The following is a 23,895-nucleotide window of genomic DNA, read 5'->3' as shown; positions in this document are numbered from 1 at the left end:
ATCTATGACTTTATTTAAGGTGATCAACATGCGTCTAGATGGCCTAGCCAACTAAGATGCATATTCGAAAAAATATCAAGACTTGAAAGCAAAGGGTTCAATTTTTCATGTTTGACCAGGCATTTAACCGGATATAATCGGCTTAAGCCCAAACGGAAATTTTTATAAACATGCTTATTATAATCAACTACAATCTTTAATCAACATGAACAAAAAAATCAACACACGGTGTAAAATGGAGTCTGTAACAAATTACAGTCTTACTGACCTACTTTTTACGTATATCTCGTTGTTTATTAACCTATTCACTTCTTTGGACCTTTTTAATTTTTCTTGAATATTTAGTAAAACTTGCTAAGATGCATATTCGAAAAAATATCAAGACTTGAAAGCAAAGGGGTTCATATTTTCATGTTTGACCAGACATTTAATTGGTTATAATCGGCTTACGCCCAAGCGGAAATTTTTATAAACATGCTTATTATAATCAACTACAATCTTTAATCAATATGAACAAAAAAATCAACAAACAGTGTAAAATGGACTTTATAACAAATTACAGTCTTACTGACCTACTTTTTACATATCTCTCGTTGTTTATTAACATATTCACTTCTTTGGATCTTTTTAAATTTTCTTGAATATTACTTAAAGACAGTTAACAAATTTATTTACAAACCCGGTTTCAAAACATGGATCTTTCTAAGTTTTCCTCAACCGAACTTGGATTTTTTTGACACAACCCAAGGTCGGGGCCCAAACTCCATAATCAAGTCTTTTGAACAATTATACTTGAAATTTGAAAAATAGGAAGTTATAAATCCATTTTTTCCCTAGAGTTGACAAAGTTGACCAATGCTCTATAAGGGTTCGAATAAGGACCCAGCCATGATCAGCCATAGAAAGACCAAGCATGATTAGACCGGTCATATCCATTGAAGGCACTTTCAAGTTTCAACCGTCGATGGTATCGTTTGGTCTAAGAATTAAGTTTGGAAGTGCGGTAGGGTCTAGAGAGTTGAGACCGAGCCCAAGTGGAACATGATAGTATTACTATTAGTAGGTATTTTAATACCAATTTGTTTTATTTGTCATTTTCTAAAATCTTTAAATATTTTGTAAGCCAAAATATTAAATCATTTAGACTAAAAAACATAGAATTGTTTACTTCAAAATATTAAATATATAAAATAAACATTAGATCCTGCAAAAAACATTACAGGTTGATGTGTTATATTCTATAAGAGTAAATTACACGAATGGTCCCTATGGTTTGGGGTGATTTGCGTGCTTGGTCCCTAACTTTTTTTTTTAACTCGGAAGATCCCTACTGTTTGTTTTTGTTACGTGTTTGGTGCGTATTGTTTGTTTTTGTTATACGCTTGGTTCCTGTCTTACCTAAAAAGATTATCATTTCAATAGGGAAAAATGGTGAGGTGGGTAAAATAAGGTGAGGGAGGTGGCGTTGGGGGTGTGTTTATTTAAATAAATTAAAAAATCAATGACAAAATAGTCTTTTTAGGTAAGACAATGACCAAGTGCGTAACAAAAGCAAACAATAAGGACTATCGTTCGTTCTGCACGTGCTTCTCCGATTGCAGTTTTCAGAGACGATGAGAGATCAGTTGTTTGTTTTTCTAATCGACATTATATACTTTTACAGTTTTACTATATGTGTTAATTAATTAGAGTAATTTTGGTTGTATGATTAGAATAATCATGCTGGAATTATATTAACTGGAATACCTTTTAACATCGACATGTTTGTTAATTACAACTTTGTGCAACCATGAGTTGATTTGTGAATTTACAAGTCCTTGTGACGTTGTTCATGCATAATAGGGCAGTGGAATGCTATTGGAGTCTGGACATCATTTGTTTATAAGTAATATTAATCAATGAATGTATTATGCAAAGATAAATAGAAATATGCACCTAGGGAGCTAATGTATGACAGTATTAAAAATTTCATTTTATGTCCACTAAGTGTCTGCTGAATGTCTTTGGTTGTATGAATAAAGTAAATATGTTATAGCTCTTAGCAAGTGTCATGTTTGTTTATTGCAAATAAGCTGATTTGAGAACTTAAAAAAGTTCATATGACATTATTTATGTTTAATAGGACATTGGATTGCTCTAATATGTCTTCAAGTTTTATAAGTACATAATTCCATAACAAGATAAATAGACTTGTACATCATGGATGTTGATATATGATTCCTTTTTGGTTGTGTATTTTTATGATTGAAGTATACTGAATTAGATTAAATGATTATCATTGTGTTTGTTAATTACAACTCTTTATGATTCATGTCATGTTGTATAAGAAAAAAGGATATTAAAAAAAACATAAATAAAAGAATAAAAATAATTGTTATTAAAAAAAACAGTAAAAAAAGATTTAAAAAAAAAACCTTAAATAAAAACTATTACTTAGAAAAACAAAAAAAAAAGGTGAAATAAAAGAGAAAGAGAGAAAATTCAGATATTTAAAATAAAAAACTATTAAAGAAAACTGAAAAGTAAAGAAAAATGATAATAAAAAAAAAAAATACTATTTTAGTTAATATTTTTGAAACAACACAAGAATGGTAAATTTTTTTTTTCAGTCACCCTATTATTGTCAAAAAGTCCCGTAATTTATGTCAACGATCACCCCTTGTGACGGTTTGGTAAGGGATGTGTACTTTTGTATTCGTCTCATCTTTCATCAACTAAAAATATATTTTTATCAATAAAGTATCTTAAATCAAACCATATTAAATAAAATAAATGGTGTATTACATCATGTGGGGTTCATTTAAGATGTTACTAAATAAATTATTAAAACATTAGGGTAACATATTAAGAACATTAATACAACACCGTTTTATTTCATGATTTAATATTAGTCAACGTAAAATAAAAGTTAATAGTTATCTAAACTAAATTAAAAAACAGTTAGGCTAGATAATCCATTTTACCAAAATAATGGTGGTGGTAAAACATGTTTTATTATATGAATTTTATAATATTGACCGATTAAAAAAACAATGAGAGAAAGTTGAAAATTGTTGAAATGAAGATATTACGATGGACATATGTTATAACATTGTTGAATAGGATATCAAACACAACAATAGAAACTCACTACTGAAAGTAGCAAGTTATCTAAACTAAATTAAAAAACAGTTAGGCTAGATAATCCATTTTACCAAAATAATGATTGTGGAAAAACATGCTTTATTGTACGTATTTTATAATATTCACCGATTAAAGAAAACATGAGAGGAAGTTTGAAATTGTTGAAACGAAGATATTGTGATGGCCACATGGTATAACGTTGTTGAATACGATATCAAACATGACACAAGAAACTCACGACTGAAAACATTTAATTTACAACAGTACAACAAAGCTTAGTGAGTTCTCTTAAAATATCACACGCCACAATATACATATAATGCATGCATACATGAACCTTCAGTCTGACAGGACCGCCTCGCAAGGCCTACAATACATCTGGACCACTCTCCTGAGCTTACAGTCTGGCTGGACTGCCTCGTAAAGGCCTACAATACACCTGGCCCGCTCTCTTTGGCCTCCAGTCCATGACTGGCCCGCCTCCCACAACATACAGATGATCTATAGCTGGCCTACAACGCATCGATGGCTCGACCATGTATCTTAGCCTACCGCATATAGCAGGACCGCCTCAACCCACTACCCGATATGTGAACATATAAATTAAAGAAGAGCATAAACACAAACAATTATCTACACTAGTCTACATGTCTAACAACCCACTACTGCATAGAGGGTCTCATACAGTACACTACGCCACAACTGGAATATCACTAATAAATGCATAGTTATATGTAATCAGATGTGAGATAGACAGTCGAACATGTGATCCCACTCTAGAGCCACAACCAAACAAGGAACATGCAAAAAAGCCTAGTTCAAGAGTTCTTAGGCTATCCTACATGACTACATGCAACCCCTAGGGCACTCAACTAGACGATCACCTACCTTCTAGTACTCTAACCAGCATACCAATGCTCCTATATCCTAACATACAAGGATATATACTATAACACGTAGTATAGTGAGGAAACACACCTAAAACGAAGACCCGATGAAGCATACCAACACTATCAACTCCTCGTACCGATCAGACCTGCGAACTGAATAGCACCAAAAAAGATCAATCCTTTATCAATAACCCACGTCCTTCAAGTTTGACCAAAATTCAAACAGGTCAAAAGTCAACGTTCAACCAAGTCAACACTCACCACGACGTGGAGATCTCTTGGCCACGTCGTGGGCATGTCAGGACAAAACAACCGACATGCAGGACCCCACCACGTCGTGGCAAGCCCTTGTCCATTCCATGGTTCCTGGAAGAATGCCATATTCTTTATTAAGTGCTTAATCCTTATAGTCTAAATCCATGACTTCAGATCTGGTCCTTTTCAATGACTTGATGGATAAAGTTTCCAACTTTATCCATTAGCACTTTGTTAACGTATCCCACTAGGAATACATTAAAGATAACTGACTTGTTATCTTTAGGACAACCTAGCTAACGGTCGTAAATCTATCTTAGTGACAGACCCGAGCCCCTACCTTACGCGCTAGGACCCTCTCGCTTGGCGCCCTCGTGCCTAGGTACAACTCCTGATGACAATCTCCGGTCTATAATAGGACAAAACATAGCTAGTCTCCTCCCAGAGTGACACGTGTTGCGACCAAGGTGTTGTCCTCTGCTTACTATGCACGAATAGCATATGACCACTAGTGATGCACGGTCCTCAAATGTGACTCCTCAACGTTCTGTCGACCCAGACGGGACAAAAAACATTGTTGGGATTGTGCACATGAAACATCAGGTATAAAAAGGGTCCTTCTTCTCCAGAAGAAGGGATCACTTTCTTTCCATCAAAACCCTAATTACCTTATCCTCAAACAAAAACTAACTAGACTGTCATAGCTTTGTCCCGGGACCACCTCTCGGACGTCGATTGACGTTATCTTTAATGGGTTTTGAGCATTCTAACACTCCTATGGTGTACATGCAACCATATAAACCTTGGATCTATGTTTTTTCTATTATACATGTAAATATTCAATATTCCAAGGTTTCATCATAACCGGCATAATATGAAGCAACTATACTACAAAAGCCTAGTTAGATGTCATACCTTTTGATGTAGCTTGAAGTCTTGAACTTTAAGAGCTTAGCCCCAATAGTGTGGAAGCCTCAAGTGGAATAAAAAATCACCAAAAACACATTGGAAAACTTGAAAGAATAGAATGCAGACTAGAAACCAACCCACTCTTGTATCCTCACACACTAGTGCCATTTCATGTACTAAAGACCTTTTTATATAGTATGGAGGATTAGGGTTTCATCTATGTAAATCCTAATACCCATGACCTTTCATTTCCATAGGATCCATTGGTTAAAAAACTACATGGACTATCCATGCAAGCTTAGCCCAACCTAAATGAACTTGGCCCATGCTACGTATATAAGAGTCCATATTTAATTAGTTCCTTTTGATCACTAAATTAATTCTAAATTAATTCTTGATCAATACTAATTAAATAATATCATTCCATATTAATATATTAGAACTTATAATATATTAATATAAATCATAAACATACTATTCTCAAAAGACTATCCATATAAATTGTTCCGGTGAAGTGCAACCCAAATGGGCCATGCAAAATCGGGTCAAGTACATACCAATTTTAGTTATGGATTTAGACACTAATCCAAAATCACTAACAACCACCACAAGGCCTTAGATCTTTACACAAACGATTAGGGTTTGATATGGAGAGTTCTGAGAGCAATAAGGACGAAGGGAGGCTGAATGAGATGCTTAAATAGGGTGCAATCCCTTAGATTAGGGTTTCACTCAAACAACACCTACTCGTCGAGTCAGTCTTCCGACTCTTCGAGTGGGTCACTTAAAATGTCTGCGGATCGCGACTCTACTCGACGAGTTGAGCCTCCAACTCGTTGAGAGAAAAGATAAGAATACTTTTGAATTAAATGTGTACCATGAGTCGGGTGCTACATTAACATTGCTAACTTGCAACACTTATCATAATTATCATGCTCCCACTAACATGATAATTGTTAGCATAACACTTATGCTCCCACTAGCTTTGACATGTATCCAAAAATCAGTTGGACTTCTAGAAATCAATACTTTATTTACTTTCTTACTAAAGTTCAGATTTCTGATACGAGATGCTTTGATGAAACTTTATCAAAATCATACACCTTTCCTTGGATAGCTCACATGTGTGTCTAAACAATTTTAGAACTATGAAAATGGATGCCGTAATCATAGTCTCAATTGTTTAGACCTTTACCATTTCTCACAAGTCCATGTTAGTGTGCCGGTTAACCACACACTCTCCACTAACGACTTTGAGAATGCAAATATCATAATTACTATCTACTTAAAATCTACTCAGTGAAAGCATTCACTCACCATCATTTACATGAATCGGAGAGAAACCTTATGACACTTAGATTTTATGGTGTATGTGTTCCTATCTATGTGAATTTGTCAAAACCATAATCACAAGACAAGGTTAGTGACAAATCCAAACTCATATGGACTAAACTTGTGCAATCTTAACTTCTTGCCACCTTGTAGCACAAGGGCATGTCATTGTTTCCAAGTAGTTATGCAAACAACTAAGAACTTGTAGAACTTAGATGCATAGTCAACTTTAACTGGAATGGACACAAAAATAGGAATGTGTCAACACAATAGGTTATAAACCTCAAATCGTATGCTAGTGATAAACTACAGGTTTTATTCTCTGATTAGATCTTGAAACTCTTTCAGGATATTTAAGACTCCCACTGTCCTCTTGAAATATAAGACTCTCTTGCCAAGAGCCATTCCTTGACAAACAAATATTCAAGAGTGTCACACCCCAAAACCAAAGAATGTTGGAAACGTTCCGGGGTGGAGGACGTCATGTGAAGTATCATAACAGTGTAAAGTAGTAAACAAGCAACAACATCCTCCATTGCATTAATAGTAAAGTTTTAATACATGTGTGTTCTTTCATAATGTACAACTATAAAATGAATAATCAAAATAAGATGAGTCTTGTCTGTGCTCCGTCTTCTCAAAACCTGGCCATCGTACCTGTCTAACTGATGACCTGAGAATACAAGTTATTTTGAAAGCGAGTATCAGCCTAAAGCTGGTGAATTCATAAGTATTTAAGTGTTATTGTCCTCTTTTGGAATGCTGTTATGAATGTCATGTAAATCTTTAAATGGAACAGTTGATATAAGTATGAAATGAAGTCTTCTACCAAGACCCGAATGTTTTTGTAAGTAAAAATGATAGTTTTTCCTTCTTTTTGACTATTACAAACAGTAATTAGTCTAACTCATCGTTTATGTGAAAGTATCACAAAATAAAGTAAAATAGGAAAAAGATATGATAGTCTTCTACCAAGACCCAAATGTTTTGCTATGAAAATGATGATTTTTCCTTCTTTTTGACTATTACAAACAGTACTTAGTCTAACTCATCGTTTATGTGAATTTATCACAAAATAAAGTAAGTAGGAAAATGTATTAATGTAAGTGTTATCCCGAGGTACTAGGGTTAACACGACATCGCAGTAAGCGAAATGTATATCCTATCACAAAGTAAAGTAAATAGGAAAAGTATTAATGTAAGTGTTATCCCGAGGTACTAGGGCTAACACGACATCGCGTAAAGCGAAATGTATATCCTATCACAAAATAAAGTAAAATAGGAAAAAGTACTAATGTAAGTGTTATCCCGAGGTACTAGGGTTAACACGCCATCGCGTAAAGCGAAATGTATAACCTATCACAAAATAAAGTAAATAGGAAAATATACTAAAGTAAGTGTTATCCCTGAGGTACTAGGGCTAACACAACATATATAACCTAATGAACATCCGAAGATTGTCCAATTGTCCTCTGTAGCAGCAGCAGGGCGGAGGAAGGGTTAGTCTCGTAACTGACTCCTAATATAAGTAATAACCTTAGGCATCCATAGATGTTCATCGACCAGTGGTGCTAATCAGCTGGGATTCGGAATGGTTAGTCCCGTCCAGATATCCCGAGGTACTAGGGATAGGCAGGACAATTTATACAGAAGGTACTAATATATCATCCTCGCAAATCGAGATACAAGTATTCATGTAAGTATACATAGGAAAAATGTATCTACGTAAAGGTATTCATGTAATGTATTCATGTATCATGTAAGCATATGTAGACATACTCATGTATCATGTAAGCATATGTAAATGTACTCATGTATCAGGTAATGTACTGGTATAGACTAATGAACGAATTAACTCTTGGGTGATTCCTTGTAATAGGAATAATGTTTTGTATCTTCTAACTATCCCTATGATAATTAACTGAAAGGTAATTGGTTGTTCAAGTAGGTTTATACACCCTCACTACACAAGAGTGTGGGAAACTGAATGAAGGATGAAAACTATAACATCAATACATACATAAGAACATAAGTGTATAAGTATAGTTTTGTTCAAGAAGGTAAAAATGGTTTTGCAAGATATCTAAGAGTTTTGAACAATAATTAAGAGTGACTTGATGTCATTTTAATAAACATTTCAAAACTAATACTTTTGTTATCAAGGTATTTTAAGATAGAAAACCATTTCATGTATCATATTTCGAAGTATGTGAAATCTACTGGATGAAAACATAGTTATAAAATACATAAGAGTGATTTAATAACATATTGTTTTCTACTTGTATTCCCTCCCCCCCCATTAAAGCATTTAAAATCATTTAAAACATTGATTAAGGGGTATGAACTCACCTGTTGTGAGTGGTTCTAGCGGGTATGCGTGTATGGATGAGAAGTTCCACGAATGAAGTCTTGAGACACAATAAGTCCTAAATTACATATAAGGACACATATTGACATGAATATAGTGTTTATAACGTCTACATGAAAGGAAACACCTTCCGGGACTAGGTAACACCTTGACCAAGTGTTGGAATCACATGTGATTCAACATAGGAAGGTATAAAGGCACTCACATGAGTTTACTACCATGAGTTCACGGCCCAAGGGAGTTTACGACCGTAAACTTATGGCTACTCATGTGGGAATGCAAGTTTGAAGGCTAGGGAATGATTTAGGGACATTAGCTCTAATTTAGGATGAAGAAAACCCACTTTCTTTGATGTTCTAAGGAGTTCACGGCCCAAATGAGTTTACTACCGTAAACTCATGGCCATTTATGTTTATGAGGATCCTAAATGTAGCACCTGGTTCCTGGTATGTATTCTTGGTTATTAACTCTCCTTATATATTGCATTTTAACTTTGGACTCGGCGAGTTGAAGGACTAACTTGCCGAGTAGAAGCGGGACTAGACGCGGGATCTACTCTGTCTACTCGACGAGTAGGCTCGTGGGACTCGGCGAGTAGACCCTGTCTGGACTAAAACCCTAACCCGGGTGTTTGCACCCTATTTAAACGACCTAACCCAACCTCCATTTCCCCTAGCACTCCCAGAGATCTGTAGAACAAAACCCTAGCCCCCTTTGTGTCCTTGTGGATGATTTTTAGCATTGTGAAGGTGGTTTGGAGCTTGGGAGAAGAAGGAGAAGGTTGAAGAGTGCAAGAAGGGAAGAAGATCTGGAATCTACTCTGTGAAGGGCTTCTATTCAGGTAGAAAAGTTCCTACCTTGATCTTTAGTTCATTAAATCCCTTTTTTGTCCCTAAAAAGTGGTTTTAAGCCCTAAGAACCTAAATCTCTATGTGTTTATGGTTAATGTTCTGCAAGGACTTCGGATTTGGACCTTTTGGACATCCTAGTAGCATAAAGTCTCTGTGGTTGAGGTGATTGAGGTCCCTATTGAGTGTAGGACCTCTTAAAGAGCTTGGAATTGCATGTTTGAGCTCATAGGGCCATGCATGCACGTAAAGTTTGCAACTTTACGTGGTAAACATGCCCTAGGACCATAGATCTGTGGTTTTGAAGCGTTGCATGTCTCAGATCTGGCCTACTCGGGAAATGGGTCGAGGGACTCGGCGAGTTGGATGAACAACTTGGCGAGTCCTATGAAGATTTCTTGGAGCTCGCCGAGTTATTCTTCAAACTCGGTGAGTCATATGAACTTTCACAGAGCAAGAGGGGTTAAAGCGTTGAAGGTTCAACCCTTCGTACCTGCACGCGGAATTAACCGTGTAACGTAGTCCCAAAACCCCAAACCCTCGTATGGGGTGTTATGGTGTGGATTGGAAGCGAGAAGGGGATCCGCTCGAGAAATCGGCGAGTTGCTCGCGGACTCGGCGAGTCGGGACTTGAGTTGGCCCCATAGTCCCGAGTGGTGAGTCAAGGGTGAGTCAGTAGGTGGGGAGAGGGACTTGGCGAGTAGGACCGGATTAGTAAGCGAAGGACTCGGCGAGTTGCTCGCAGACTCGTCGAGTCCAGTCAGTTGGAAGTTGACTTTGACTTAGATTTCGACTTGGTCAAGGGTAAAAGGGTCATTGTACCCTAAGTACATCTAGCAGTGTTTGACTGATCGTTTTGTGGGAATTATAGCCGGAGGATGTCCGGAGCAGTAGCAGCAGCAGTAGACAGTCAGTTCCTGATCAGATCAGCAGCTACTTTGAGGTGAGTTACCTTCCAGTAGCGGTGGGTCTACGACCACAATGCCGGCCCACCAGTAGGAGTTGTACATTAGATGAATGTCTTCATGATATCATCTAGGTTTGCTACTACACGATATGTTATATGCGAGCATGATATGTTAAATGTGATAGAAGTAGAGTTTGGTTGTTAGGACCGAAGGGTAGTTCATACACCCCATATATGTTTGATAATTTGTTATGTTATGATATATGTGTAAGTAGTAGTAGGGGTGAAATAGTCCCCGATGATCGGTTGTCAGGACCGACGGGTAGTCAACACCCCAGAATAGCTTGACACGGGTAGACGGCACCCCAGAATGGCCGCACGGGTAGTCGACACCCCAGAATGGCCGTACCGGGTAGTCAGGCACCCCAGAATAGCCTGTCAGTATGTATGTTATGTGTTTGTATGGTATGTGGTACGATGGGGGAGCTCACTAAGCTTTGTGCTTACGTTTTTCAGTTGTTGTTTCAGGTACCTCTTCAGTTAGGGGAAAGGAGCCGACACGGTAGCGGCATATCACACACACTCTTGTTTTCCGTACTATGGATTTCTGGGATGTACTCTGAATTATTACTATGATATTACCGGTTTTCAGACATGGATTATTGTTATGAATGTTTTGTAATGATGTTCCGATGTATCAACCTAAATTAAAAATGAAAATTTTAACCGGTAATTTTGGGACGTTACAAGTTGGTATCAGAGCCCTGGTTTGAGGGATTCGGACACACCTTCGGGGGTGTCTGAACTCAAATCGAGGGATTAAAAGATTTTCCAAAAAGAAAATGTTTTCTAAAAAATTGAGAAAAGAGTTTTGAGAAAGAACGAAGTGTGTGGTGTGCGCGACCGGCCGAGCTCAAGTAAGTATTCCCCAGAGTACCCATAACAAGTTTATGTTATGTTTATCAGCTTTTGTAGAACAGCATGGTAGAATAGGACTAAGGATCTAGGGGTGATGCCTTACGTGCCTGCTTTATATGTTTTAGCTGTATGAGAATTGCATGCTAGTATTGAGTAGACAGCAAGTAGGATAGCCTGATTAGGTTATGCCTGATAGTATGAACTTAGCATTGTATGCTAGTACAGTTCCTGTAAGCAGATAGAGTTGATTGAGATTGTTACCCTTGTCTGAATGTTGCTTACTTCATGCTTTGTGGGCCTCTGAATAATGGGAGTTAGCCATTAGGTGAATACGTCACGTCACATGTGATCAGGGTTGAATAATCTTAGAGTGCTGGATTTGATCCTATTGTGCAGCTCTTGTTTGAGTCCAACCATGATAGGGACGAGTCTCTTACTCGAAGGATTATCTGAGCCTCATCACATGTGATGGTATTCAGGTAATGGCTAATTGGCATTACAAGGAGGCCTGCAACAGCTGTGGACTGGGTAGAGTAGAGTCAGAGATTTCCCTAGGGCAAGCCTAGGATGAGTATAGCAGTGAACGTCAATAGTGAAAGGGGTCCGGTGGAGTCAAGGAAGTCCTTGAAGAAGGTATGGATAGATGTGGAAGGTAGTATGGGCGCGTACTACTGAAAGCAGAGGATCCGTACCCGAACTAAGGAAGGCTGAGATAAGACTGGGGAACTTGTAGTAGTTGTGATCCCTCAAGAAGTAGCAGTATCACTAACAATTGTTATGTATGTATTGCAGAATGGTGGTACTTCAATCGAGGCAGATATATGGCGGTTCAGGAGAGGGGTCAGGTTCGGGATCAGGTTCCGAGCCGGTAGATGAGGGACTACGCGAGTTCATCGCGTCAGAGATCACCAGGGGTATCCTTGAGTCGACCCCCATCATCTTCGGGTCGATCAAGGAAGGGATGGTTGAGCTGATGGAGGATCGCCTCAGGGCGTTCAGGAGCGACATCAAATCTGGCCAGTCGGGATCTCGTACGCTGTCCTTTAAGGACTTCATGGGCAGTGGTGCGCCGGATTTCCACAGGGTGAAAGACCCCATTGCTGCCAGGCGATGGATTGCAGACATCGAGTCTGCACAGTTGACTAGCTTCTGCCCCGAGGGGTCGAATGTGAGGTATGCAACAGGGTGTTTACGAGACCAAGCACGAGATTGGTGGGAGTCAGTGGGTGACTCATTGGGAGCCTCAGCGGTCAAGGCTATGACTTGGTCGGACTTTGTGACCAAATTCAGGGCGGAGTTTGCGCCGGCTGTCGAGCTTCAGCAGCTGGCCTGGGAGTTTTTGGATATGAGACAGACGACGGAGACTGTGGCGGAGATCACCTCCAAGTTCCAGGAGAGGGCACTGTTGGTGCCCCAGTACGCGTGTGATGAGGACATGAGGAGGACCCGCTATCATGACATGCTCCAAGCTGACATTCGGGAGCACGTTAGTTTTTCAGCTTGCCCCACCTTGGACTCTATGATTGCCAGGGTGAGGGAGAGGGAGATAGATTTGGAGCATATTCGGAAACGGAAAACAGAGGAGGGACAGACGGGAGGGGCTTCGGGGAAGAAGCCCAAGGGATCAGATGGTAGGCCGAAAGGCCAGTCAGGACAGGGCCGCTGCAGGAAATGCGGCATGCCTCATGAGGGGGCATGTAGACTGGGATCGTCAGGCTGCTATAAGTGCGGCAAGACGGGACATTTTAGCAGGGATTGTACCGCCCCTGCACCTGTGTTACAGACATCGGAGTTGCTGTGTTTCCACTGCAACCAGAGGGGCCACAAGAAGGCCAATTGTCCCCAGTTGACAGCTGCAGCGTCAGTGAAGGCGCCAGCACCAGCGACCCTGCGGATTACTGATGGCCGGTAGGGCAAGGCAGAGGCTCCAGTGGTGAGGAGTCCGGAATTTTAGCTGACTACCGAGGAGGCACGCGCCGCACCCGATGTGGTGATGGGTATGATTCTTTCCCTCTATTTTATTTTTATGATGTTATGATATTGATATGTGCTCTGTGTGTATATGTATGCATTAGGATCGTTCCATGTGAACGACATCCCAGTTCAGGTGTTGTTCGACTCGGGTGCCTCCCGATCATTTGTTTCCCTTGCGCTTAGCAAGAAGCTTCCTGAGTCTTCAGGCGTGTTAGATTGCCCTTTAGAGGTAGAAATTGCTGATGATCGATCGGTGCGAGCATCGATGGTGTTTCAGGATTGCGTATTGCGTTTGTTTGAGGAGCGCTACCTGGTAGACTTGGTTCCCATTCCGTTGCGTGGGAACAAGGTGATTATAGGCATGGATTGGTTGAGCTCTAATGGGGCGGTGATAGATTGCGCGCAGCAGCTAGTGCAAGTTAGGACCCCAGGTGGGGGAGAGTTAGTGATTCATGGCGAGAGGCCACAGTGTGGACCCGCAGTCTGTTCAGCGGCGAGGGCTAGACGATACCTTCAGCAGGGATGCGTAGGTTATGTCGCGTACGTGATGGATACCCAGGAGGCGGGTAAGGCGACGGTGAGCGAGGTTCAGGTGGTGTGAGATTTCGCAGATGTTTTTCCAGAGGAGCTTCCTGGGATACCTCCAGAGCGACAGGTGCAGTTCAGGATTGACCTCGTTCCTGGTGCAGCTCCGATAGCCAAGGCACCGTATCGGTTGGCTCCTCTTGAGATGCAGGAGTTGTCTACACAGCTGTAGGAGCTGTTAGACAAGGGATTCATTTGACCTAGCAGTTCACCCTGGGGAGCCCCGATTCTGTTCGTGAGAAAGAAGGACGGGTCGCATCGGATGTGTATAGATTACCAAGAGCTAAACAAGGTAACGGTGAAGAACCGTTACCCACTCCCGAGGATTGATGATCTCTTTGACCAGCTTCAGGGAGCGTCTTGGTTTTCCAAGATCGATTTGCGTTCGGGTTATCATCAGATGACGGTCAGAGAGGAGGATGCGCAGAAGACCGCGTTTTGGACGTGCTATGGCCATTATGAGTTCGTGGTGATGCCGTTTGGGCTCACCAATGCTCCTGCCGCATTCATGGACCTCATGAACCGCGTATGCAGACCGATGCTGGATCGGTCTGTGATAGTTTTCATTGACGACATCCTGGTTTATTCCAAGACACAGGAGGAGCATGAGGAGCATCTGAGAGAGGTTTTGGAGACCCTGAGGAGGGAGAGCTTGTATGCCAAGTTCTCTAAGTGCGAGTTTTGGTTGCGCAAGGTGCAATTTCTCGGACACCTTATCAACCAGAACGGGATTCTAGTCGACCCGGCCAAGTTCGAGGCCATGATGAGATGGGAGGTTCCTAAGTCTCCATCCGAGATTCGGAGCTTCCTGGGATTAGCATGCTACTATCGGAGATTCATTCAGGATTTCTCCAAGATAGCCGTACCCCTGACGCGGCTGACGAAGAAAGGCTTAGTCTTTCGGTGGGGACCCGAGCAGTAGGTTACGTTTGAGACACTGAGACAGAGATTGTGCGAGGCACCAATCTTATCCCTACCAGAGGGCGTAGAGGATTTTGTGGTTTATTGTGATGCGTCCATTTTAGGGTTGGGCGCGGTACTGATGCAGAGGGGGCATGTCATTGCCTACGCTTCGAGGCAGCTCAAGCCTCACGAGGCGAACTACCCGACGCATGATTTGGAGTTGGGGGTGGTGGTTTTTGCCCTCAAGATTTGGCGGCATTACCTCTACGGGGTTCGATGTACCATTTACACGGACCACAAGAGTTTGAGGTACCTCATGGATCAGCCGAATCTGAACATGAGGCAGTGTCGGTGGTTGGACGTGGTGAAGGATTATGATTGTGAGATCCTCTACCACCCGGGGAAGGCCAACGTGGTGGCCGATGCGCTTAGCCACAAGGCGGCGCCGATCAGGGATATTTGCATGAGGAGGTGACTCCCCTGTTGGAGCAAATTCGGGAGGCTCAACAGGAGGCTATCAAGGAGGAGCATCGGAAGAGCGAGCGTGTGGTGGGTCAGGATTCCTCCTTCGATTATGATAGCAAAGGACTATTGACTCTACACCGTAGGGTGTGGGTGCCGTATCACGGAGGCATGCGCCAGATCTTGATGGAGGAGGCACATAAATCCCGATTCTCTATTCATCCAGGGGCGACGAAGATGTATAGGGATCTTCGTCTAGATTACTGGTGGCCCTGCATGAAGCGGGATGTGGCTTGGTACGTCGAGCGGTGCTTGACCTGCAGGAAGGTCAAGGCCGAACATCAAAGAGCGCATGGCAAGATGCAGCCGTTGGACATCTCGTTGTGGAAATGGGAAGATATCACGATGGATTTTATCACGAAGCTTCCCAGGACCACGCGTGGAGTAGATTCGATTTGGGTCATCGTGGATCGATTGACCAAGAGTGCTCATTTTATTCCGATTCAGGAGAGCATATCGGCCGAGAAATTGTCCGACATCTATATTAGGGAGATTGTGGCGCGACATGGGGTGCCAGTATCGGTTATCTCGGACAGGGACGTGCGTTTTACTTCCAGGTTTTGGAAGAGGTTTCATGACGAGTTGGGCACTCGTTTGCATTTTAGCACCGCCTTTCACCCGCAGACAAATGGTCAGAGCGAGCGGACAATCCAGACTCTAGAGGATATGTTGCGGGCGTGCATGCTAGACTTCGGTGGTAGCTGGGATACTTATCTTCCCTTGGCTGAGTTCTCGTACAACAACAGCTACCACGCGAGTATCGACCGCCCTCCATTCCAGATGTTGTACGGACGGAGGTGCAGGACCCTGATAAGCTGGGGAGAGGTTGGTCAGAGGGTCATGGGGAGCACCGAAGTGGTGCTCAAGACTACCGAGAGGATTCAACAGGTTCGGAGTAGGCTTCAGACCGCACAGAGTCGACAGAAAAGTTACGCCGACAAGCGCTGATCCGACCTGGAGTTCCAGGTTGGGGATATGGTTCTCCTGAAGGTGTCGCCTTGGAAAGGCATCATACGATTCAGGAAGCGGGGCAAGTTGGGCCCGAGGTATATTGGGCCGTTCAGGGTTGTAGCCCGAGTAGGCAAGGTGCCGTATAGGCTGGATTTGCCAGCCGAACTTAGTCAGATACACAGCACTTTCCATGTTTCTCAGCTGCGGAAGTGCCTGGTAGACGACTCCGCAGTGGTTCCGTTAGAGGACATTCAGGTCGATGGCGGCCTGAATTATGTTGAGAGACCAGTAGCAATCATCGACCGGAAGTCGAAGGATTTGAGGAACAAGCGAGTGGAAGTCGTGAAGGTGCAATGGCAGCACCGGAAGGGATCAGAGTGGACTTGGGAGCCGGTGGAAGAGATGACGGAGCATTACCCCGAGCTATTTTTGGAGCAAGAAACAGACTTCGAGGACGAAGTCTAAAATAAGCGGGGGAGATTTGTAGCACCTGGTTCCTGGTATGTATTCTTGGTTATTAGCTCTCCTTATATATTGCATTTTAACCTTGGACTCGGCGAGTTGAAGGACTAACTTGCCGAGTAGAAGTGGGACTAGACGCGGGATCTACTCTGTCTACTTGACGAGTAGGCTCGTGGGACTCGACGAGTAGACCCTGTCTGGACTAAAACCCTAACCCTGGTGTTTGCACCCTATTTAAACGACCTAACCCAGCCTCCATTTCCCCTAGCACTCCCAGAGATCTGTAGAACGAAACCCTAGCCCCCTTTGTGTCCTTGTGGGTGATTTTTAGCATTGTGAAGGTGGTTTGGAGCTTGGGAGAAGAAGGAGAAGGTTGAAGAGTGCAAGAAGGGAAGAAGATCCGAAATCTACTCTGTGAAGGGCTTCTATTCAGGTAGAAAAGTTCCTACCTTGATCTTTAGTTCATTAAATCCCTTTTTTGTCCCTAAAAGTGGTTTTAAGCCCTAAGAACCTAAATCTCTATGTGTTTATGGTTAATGTTCTGCAAGGAATTCGTATTTGGACCTTTTGGACATCCTAGTAGCATAAAGTCTATGTGGTTGAGGTGATTGAGGTCCCTATTGAGTGTAGGACCTCTTAAAGAGCTTGGAATTGCATGTTTGAGCTCATAGGGCCATGCATCCACGTAAAGTTTGCAACTTTACGAGGTAAACATGCCCTAGGACCATAGATCTGTGGTTTTGAAGCATTGCATGTCTCAGATCTGGCCTACTCGGGAAATGGGTCGACGGACTCGGCGAGTTGGATGAACAACTTGGCGAGTCCTATGAAGATTGCCTGGAGCTCGCCGAGTTGTTCTTCAAACTCGGCGAGTCATATGAAATTTCACAGAGCAAGAGGGGTTAAAGCGTTGAAGGTTCAACCCTTCGTACCTGCACACGGAATTAACCGTGTAACGCAGTCCCAAAACCCCAAACCCTCGTATGGGGTGTTATGGTGTGGATTGGAAGCGAGAAGGGGATCCGCTCGAGAAATCGGCGAGTTGCTCGCGGACTCGGCGAGTCGGGAATCGAGTCGGCCCCATAGTCCCGAGTGGTGAGTCAAGGGTGACTCAGTGGGTGGGGAGAGGGACTTAGCGAGTAGGACTGGATTAGTAAGGGAAGGACTCGGCGAGTTGCTCACAGACTCGGCGAGTCCAGTCAACTAGAAGTTGACTTTGACTTAGATTTCGACTTGGTCAAGGGTAAAAGGGTCATTTTACCCTAAGTACATCTAGCAGTGTTTGACTGATTGTTTTGTGGGAATTATAGCCGGAGGACGTCCGGAGCAGCAGCAACAACAGTAGATAGTCAGTTCCCGATCAGATCAGCAGCTACTTTGAGGTGAGTTATCTTCCAGTAGCGGTGGGTCTACGACCACAATGCCGACCCACAAGTAGGAATTGTACGTTAGATGAATGTCGTCGTGATATCATCTAGGTTTGCTACTACACGATATGTTATATGCGAGCATGATATGTTATATGTGATAGAAATAGAGTTCGGTTGTTAGGACCGAAGGGTAGTTCAGACACCCTAGATATGTCTGATAATTTGTTATGTTATGATATATGTGTAAGTAGCAGTAGGGGGAAATAGTCCCCGAGGATCGGTTCTCAGGACCGACGGGTAGTCAGCACGTCAGAATAGCTTGACACGGGTAGACGGCACCCCAGAATGGCCGCACGGGTAGTCGGCACCCCAGAATGGCCGTACCGGGTAGTCAGGCACCCCAGAATAGCCTGTCAGTATGTATGTTATGTGTTTGTATGGGATGTGGTACGATGGGGGAACTCACTAAGATTTGTGCTTACGTTTTTCAGTTGTTGTTTCAGGTACCTCTTCAGTTAGGGGAAAGGAGTCGGCACGGTAGCAGCATATCACACACTCTTGTTTTCCGTATTATGGATTTCTGGGATGTACTCTGAATTATTACTATGATATTACCGATTTTTCAGACATGGATTATTGTTAAAAATGTTTTGTAATGATGTTCCGATGTATCAACCTAAATTATAAATGAAATTTTTAACCGGTAATTTTGGGACGTTACACTAAAGGTCATAAGGAAGCATTCTAATTTCAAGCCTAAGCCTTTGGAAGTGTTTGTGGCATCAAAACACCCTTAACTTGAGTTCACGGCCCATGGACTATTTGGTCATGTGTTTGCGGCCGTAAACACTCATGGGTGTTGATATATATTTATTGTTTTGGGTCCTAGACACATCAAGGTAAGGTGCTATGTTTGTCTCTTGGCTTAGTGAAGGTCTTTAGGGCATTTTGGCACCCTAATATGGAGTTCACGGCCCAAGAACTTCCTTGGCCGCGAACACCATTTCCTTGGTGTTTTGAGGTTGTTTTCTATCCCTAAACTCATTAGTGTACAAGTCCAAACTAGTTTCATGGCTTAAGGAAGGACTAGGCACCATTTTGCCCTTAAAAAGGAGTTTACTCCCCAAGGTGTTCTTGGGCGGTAAACTCTCAAATATTGTTGTTTTGTTATGATTTTGTGGTCTAAACATGTAATGGTAGCTTCTAGGTCCATTTCGAAGGCTTTGAGGGACATTGGGCACACTTTGGCCCTTATAAAGGAGTTTACTCTCCAAGTGTTCTTGGGCGGTAAACTCCCAAATCTTGGGATTTTGATCCGATTTTGATGTTATAAGCACAATCTAAGCTATATAAAACAACTAGAAAGGGGTACTCATGATTTGGGATAAAAACCCGAAGATCCGTGAGAGAGAAAATGACTTTTCTCTAGTTGGAAATGTAACTAATGAATGAATATGGGTCAGATTTGTATATATAGTCCTGAGATTTTTGGCAGAAAATATTTTATCCCCGGAATGAACTCTAATATCATAGAGTATTGGAATAACAGTGTTGCACAAAACCCTAGTGCAACCACTCTCCTGATATCTCCTTAAGTGTTAAACCTGAAATACTCAAACTTATACCCAAAGTCTGGAATTTCTCTGTAACTGTTCTAACTTCTATTGGCTTGATATGCTTTGTTCAGAATGGAAATTTCGGGTTATCACATCATCCCCCTGTTAAAGGGAATTTCGTCCCGAAATTAGAATTTAGGCAAGGAAGTAGGTAGAAGTGATCGTGTCGTTAGGTGAATTTCGTAATCGATTGGTTCTCGCGCTCCCAAGTGAAATCGGGTTCTCGATTGGTATTCCAACGAACCTTCACTAACGGGCGACAGCGTTGCTTCGTCCGCTTGACCTCTCGGTTGAGGGTCACAACGGTTCTAATACGAAGGCATGGATGTCGTTAATCTCGATCTCATCGAGAGGGCTTACGAGAGTCCTAACGGAAAGGTACTGTTTCAAGTTCGAGACGCGAAGGGTAAAATGTATGTTACTGAGTTCGCGGAGTAGGTCTAGTTTGTGAGATGCAGGACCAATTCTGGTAAGAATCTCGGAGGTCCCAACTACATTGGATTTAGCTTTCCACACTTTATGAAGCGTATTAAGCCGTTCCCAGAGTGAGGTTTCCTAAAGAATTTGGTCTCTCACTTGGAATTCCAAAGGTTCTTTCTCTCGCTTAACTTCCCAGTCAAGGGCCACCCCTTGCTGGGTCAAAGTCGAAAGGGTTTTTGTAATTTGCGAGGAGTTCTGAATGGACTATGATAGTAGGTATGTAAGACCTAGAATTTGGCGAATTTTCCTGTCGGTGACAACGGTGCCGACAAATTCCCAACGGTTTTGGATCATTTGTCAGAGTACTCCAGAATTTCCACATCACTAATAGTGTGTCTCAGGAAATTTGACTCTTTAATTCCAAAACTCATGTTCAGAGAACTTTGTGAAAAGTATCTCCGAGGGTAATGTTTCTATGGGTTCTTTCTTACTACGAGGGTAGATAAGTAAGTCATTACATGGAGAAATGACGAACTGATCCCAGTAAGAAAGACGTACCGCACTCATTTAGCTTATGAATATTTTGGGCGTATTGGTCATATCCGAGGGGTATCACTATAGACTTGAAGTGTCCGCATCGAGTTCGGAGGGTAGTCTTCAGGACATCCTTCCTTATCACTCGAACTGGTGATATTCGGATCTCAGGTCCATTTCTGAAAGTAAATCTTTCCCTGTGTTTCCTCAATCAACTTGTCTATGTGAGGCAGAGACAATGATTTCTAAAGGAAATCTTAACGAATTCTCCAGTCATCGAGGTACATATGATGCACTCTGTCGACTTCTGGTAAGAATAAGACTGGAGCTCTCAAGGGTGAGAAGCCTGGTCTTCTAATTCTATTGTTGAGTAGTTCGCTGTGTTGTCCGGGCTGTTCTTGTATCTTTCGTAGGTGTTTAGACTGTAATGCGATCTGGTTATAAGAGTCATACTGGGTTCTAAGTTTGTTCCTATGCCAATTCAATTACTCTTACTCTTGGACAGTCTCCGTCATGAAGTTCATATTAGAATTCATACATGGTTCAATGATCACAATCTCGTGTATACGAGTCATATACAATTAAGATTGAAAAGGTAATCGAATAACTGATTCTTCCTTAATCTCACATCCCATCGAGGGAAAAGAAGTTAAAGTGGAATCATCAATTCTAAACCTATAGAACATTGATTATATATCACTATCATGTATACATTCTTTAGTGATAGATCAACCGTATGAATCCTTGAATTGAACTTGACGTACTGCACGAGTGATACTGCGGGGATTACTTTGGAAAGGAAAAGAATTATAAGGTACTCCATGCATGAGCAACTCGGTGTTCTGATATGACGGCTTCGCTAAATGACGTTTACTGAGAAAGAGATGTACTTATGAAGCTGGTATTGCGAGGATCGAATTTACTCGAGTCGTACGATAAAGTCGGAATCATACGGAAATTAACGACATTAGATTTGAATATAAGGTGTTACAGACAAAACATAACAGTGTAACTTCTAACAGAGTTACTGTACTTAGGATTTACTACATGACTATTGCCGCGAACAAGGTATACTACAAAAGACAAGTATACGCAGCACGAGCAACCCTAAACGGATGGGATCTCGCAAAAGATAAGACTCTGGTTGCACTAGTTTTTAAACAAGATTTAAAAGCATAAAGAATACTGACGAATGGAAGTGAACCGATACTATAATTGGTTCCTTCGCTGCCTCTTTCCATTCTGAGGTCAAACTCTTCTTGTTCCATCGTCGATCTGCCCTGATGGGTAGTCTCTCTTGAAATACCCTATCTCGCCACATAGATGGCATATCCGAGAGTTCTCGACATTGGTGGTCGAAGTAATGTGTTGGATCCGAATTCTGCAGCAGCGGGTAGTATGCCCGTCTCTGTTGCAGTTAAAGCAGTGCGGTATACGACATCCTCCTAGATGAAGGAAGGCGCACTTATCGCACTTCGGTAAGTCCCTAACATACGATCTGGCTAGGTTAGGGGCAATTGGGATACCAGAAGGAAAGGTAGTTTGAGGTACAAATGTCGTGGCTGTGAAAGTTGTTACTGGTGGTTGTTTCCTGTTCTCCCTTCGGAGCGATTTGTCCTTAGATTTAACCCAAGACTTCCGTTTGTTACACTTGGTCTTGGGACTCGGGGCGTTGTGGTAGTTTGTTGCTCGTTGTGGTGCCTGATTGTTACTCGGATTAGAGTTGTTGTTAACAATCCCACTAACACTTGCGTTGTTAGCGTTCAGGTGGTTTAGAATAGCTGACACGGCAGCCGAGACTGCAGCTTGAAAGGTAGTTGCATCAATATGAAGTGTTGGTGTTTGGTTGATGGGCTGATCGTTTTTCTTGGGTGACATGGTTCTGTTACACCGAAAGAAAATGAATCTTGTGAGCGAAAATGGTTGAACCTAGACGTAGTTCGATCGCTCATGAAAAGAATAGAAGTATGTTTTCTAAAGTTTGACCTACATCCCTAGGATGCAGTCCTAGTACAGAATGGAAGTATGTTCACGAAGGTTTGACCTACATCCCTATGATGCATTCCTAGCAAAGATCGGAAGTAACTTCGTACAATGGTCTCAAGATGTTTGGCGTTCTACCCGAGGCATCGTTGGTTGGTGAATAACGTGATCCAACCATAAAAAAAAGACTTGGAGAGGTCTCCGGAGTCAAATTGCTATAGTCCAATGACTTGAGTAGAGCATGTTTCAAATAGTCTCTAATGAAAGTATGATAAGAGTATTTGAATAAAGAATGACACAAAAATTAGTCGACTGTCAATATCTTTGATATTCATGACGTACAGGTTCGGGAAAATGACCTTGTAAAAAGGTCTTACATCATATCCAGAGAAGATAGTTCTTGACAACATAAAGACCTAACCAAAAGTACTTACAGTACAAGATAGTTTCATAGAAAATTCCACGTTGGGCATAGACAGAAGCACAATTCCTTTCTAACAAGGAATATAAAGTAAAGTATCTACTACTAGCGGCGGTCATCCCTCTGGTGAACTCTCAGTTCATCCAGTTGGCTTTCCACATCAAGTAGGTGTCTTTCATACACTCTCTGGCATACTCGAAGTTCTATGACTTCGGCTCGTGATTTAGCCAGTGCTTGCAGCAGGTTTTCATGGTCTCTCCCAGACCTCTCATGAGCATGTTCAAGGCGACTGGTGCGAAGCATATGCATTCCTACATTTGTATCAACTTCTGCGATACGTTGTAGAGCTGTCCTACCTTGAATTTCGTTTCAGGCAACTCTTCGGATCAGAATTGGCATGATTCTGTCTGCTGAGTCCCCATTGCTCAGGCCATAGAAGCTTCAGTTACCATTAAATGGCATGGGCTGATCTTGGCATTGGCTCCGTGTTTCCAAACATTCCACCCACTCAGGCGTCGGGCTATGAAAAGCCAGACGAGGGTTAGGAATTGGAAAGGGAGCTGCCTGGGGTAGGTTCTCAACCTCGGGTTCGGAGATGGCAACG

The sequence above is a fragment of the Lactuca sativa genome, chromosome 3, assembly GCF_002870075.4.
Source record: "Lactuca sativa cultivar Salinas chromosome 3, Lsat_Salinas_v11, whole genome shotgun sequence".
Classification (NCBI taxonomy): domain Eukaryota; kingdom Viridiplantae; phylum Streptophyta; class Magnoliopsida; order Asterales; family Asteraceae; genus Lactuca; species Lactuca sativa.
Note: the sequence above shows the minus strand (reverse complement) of the source record.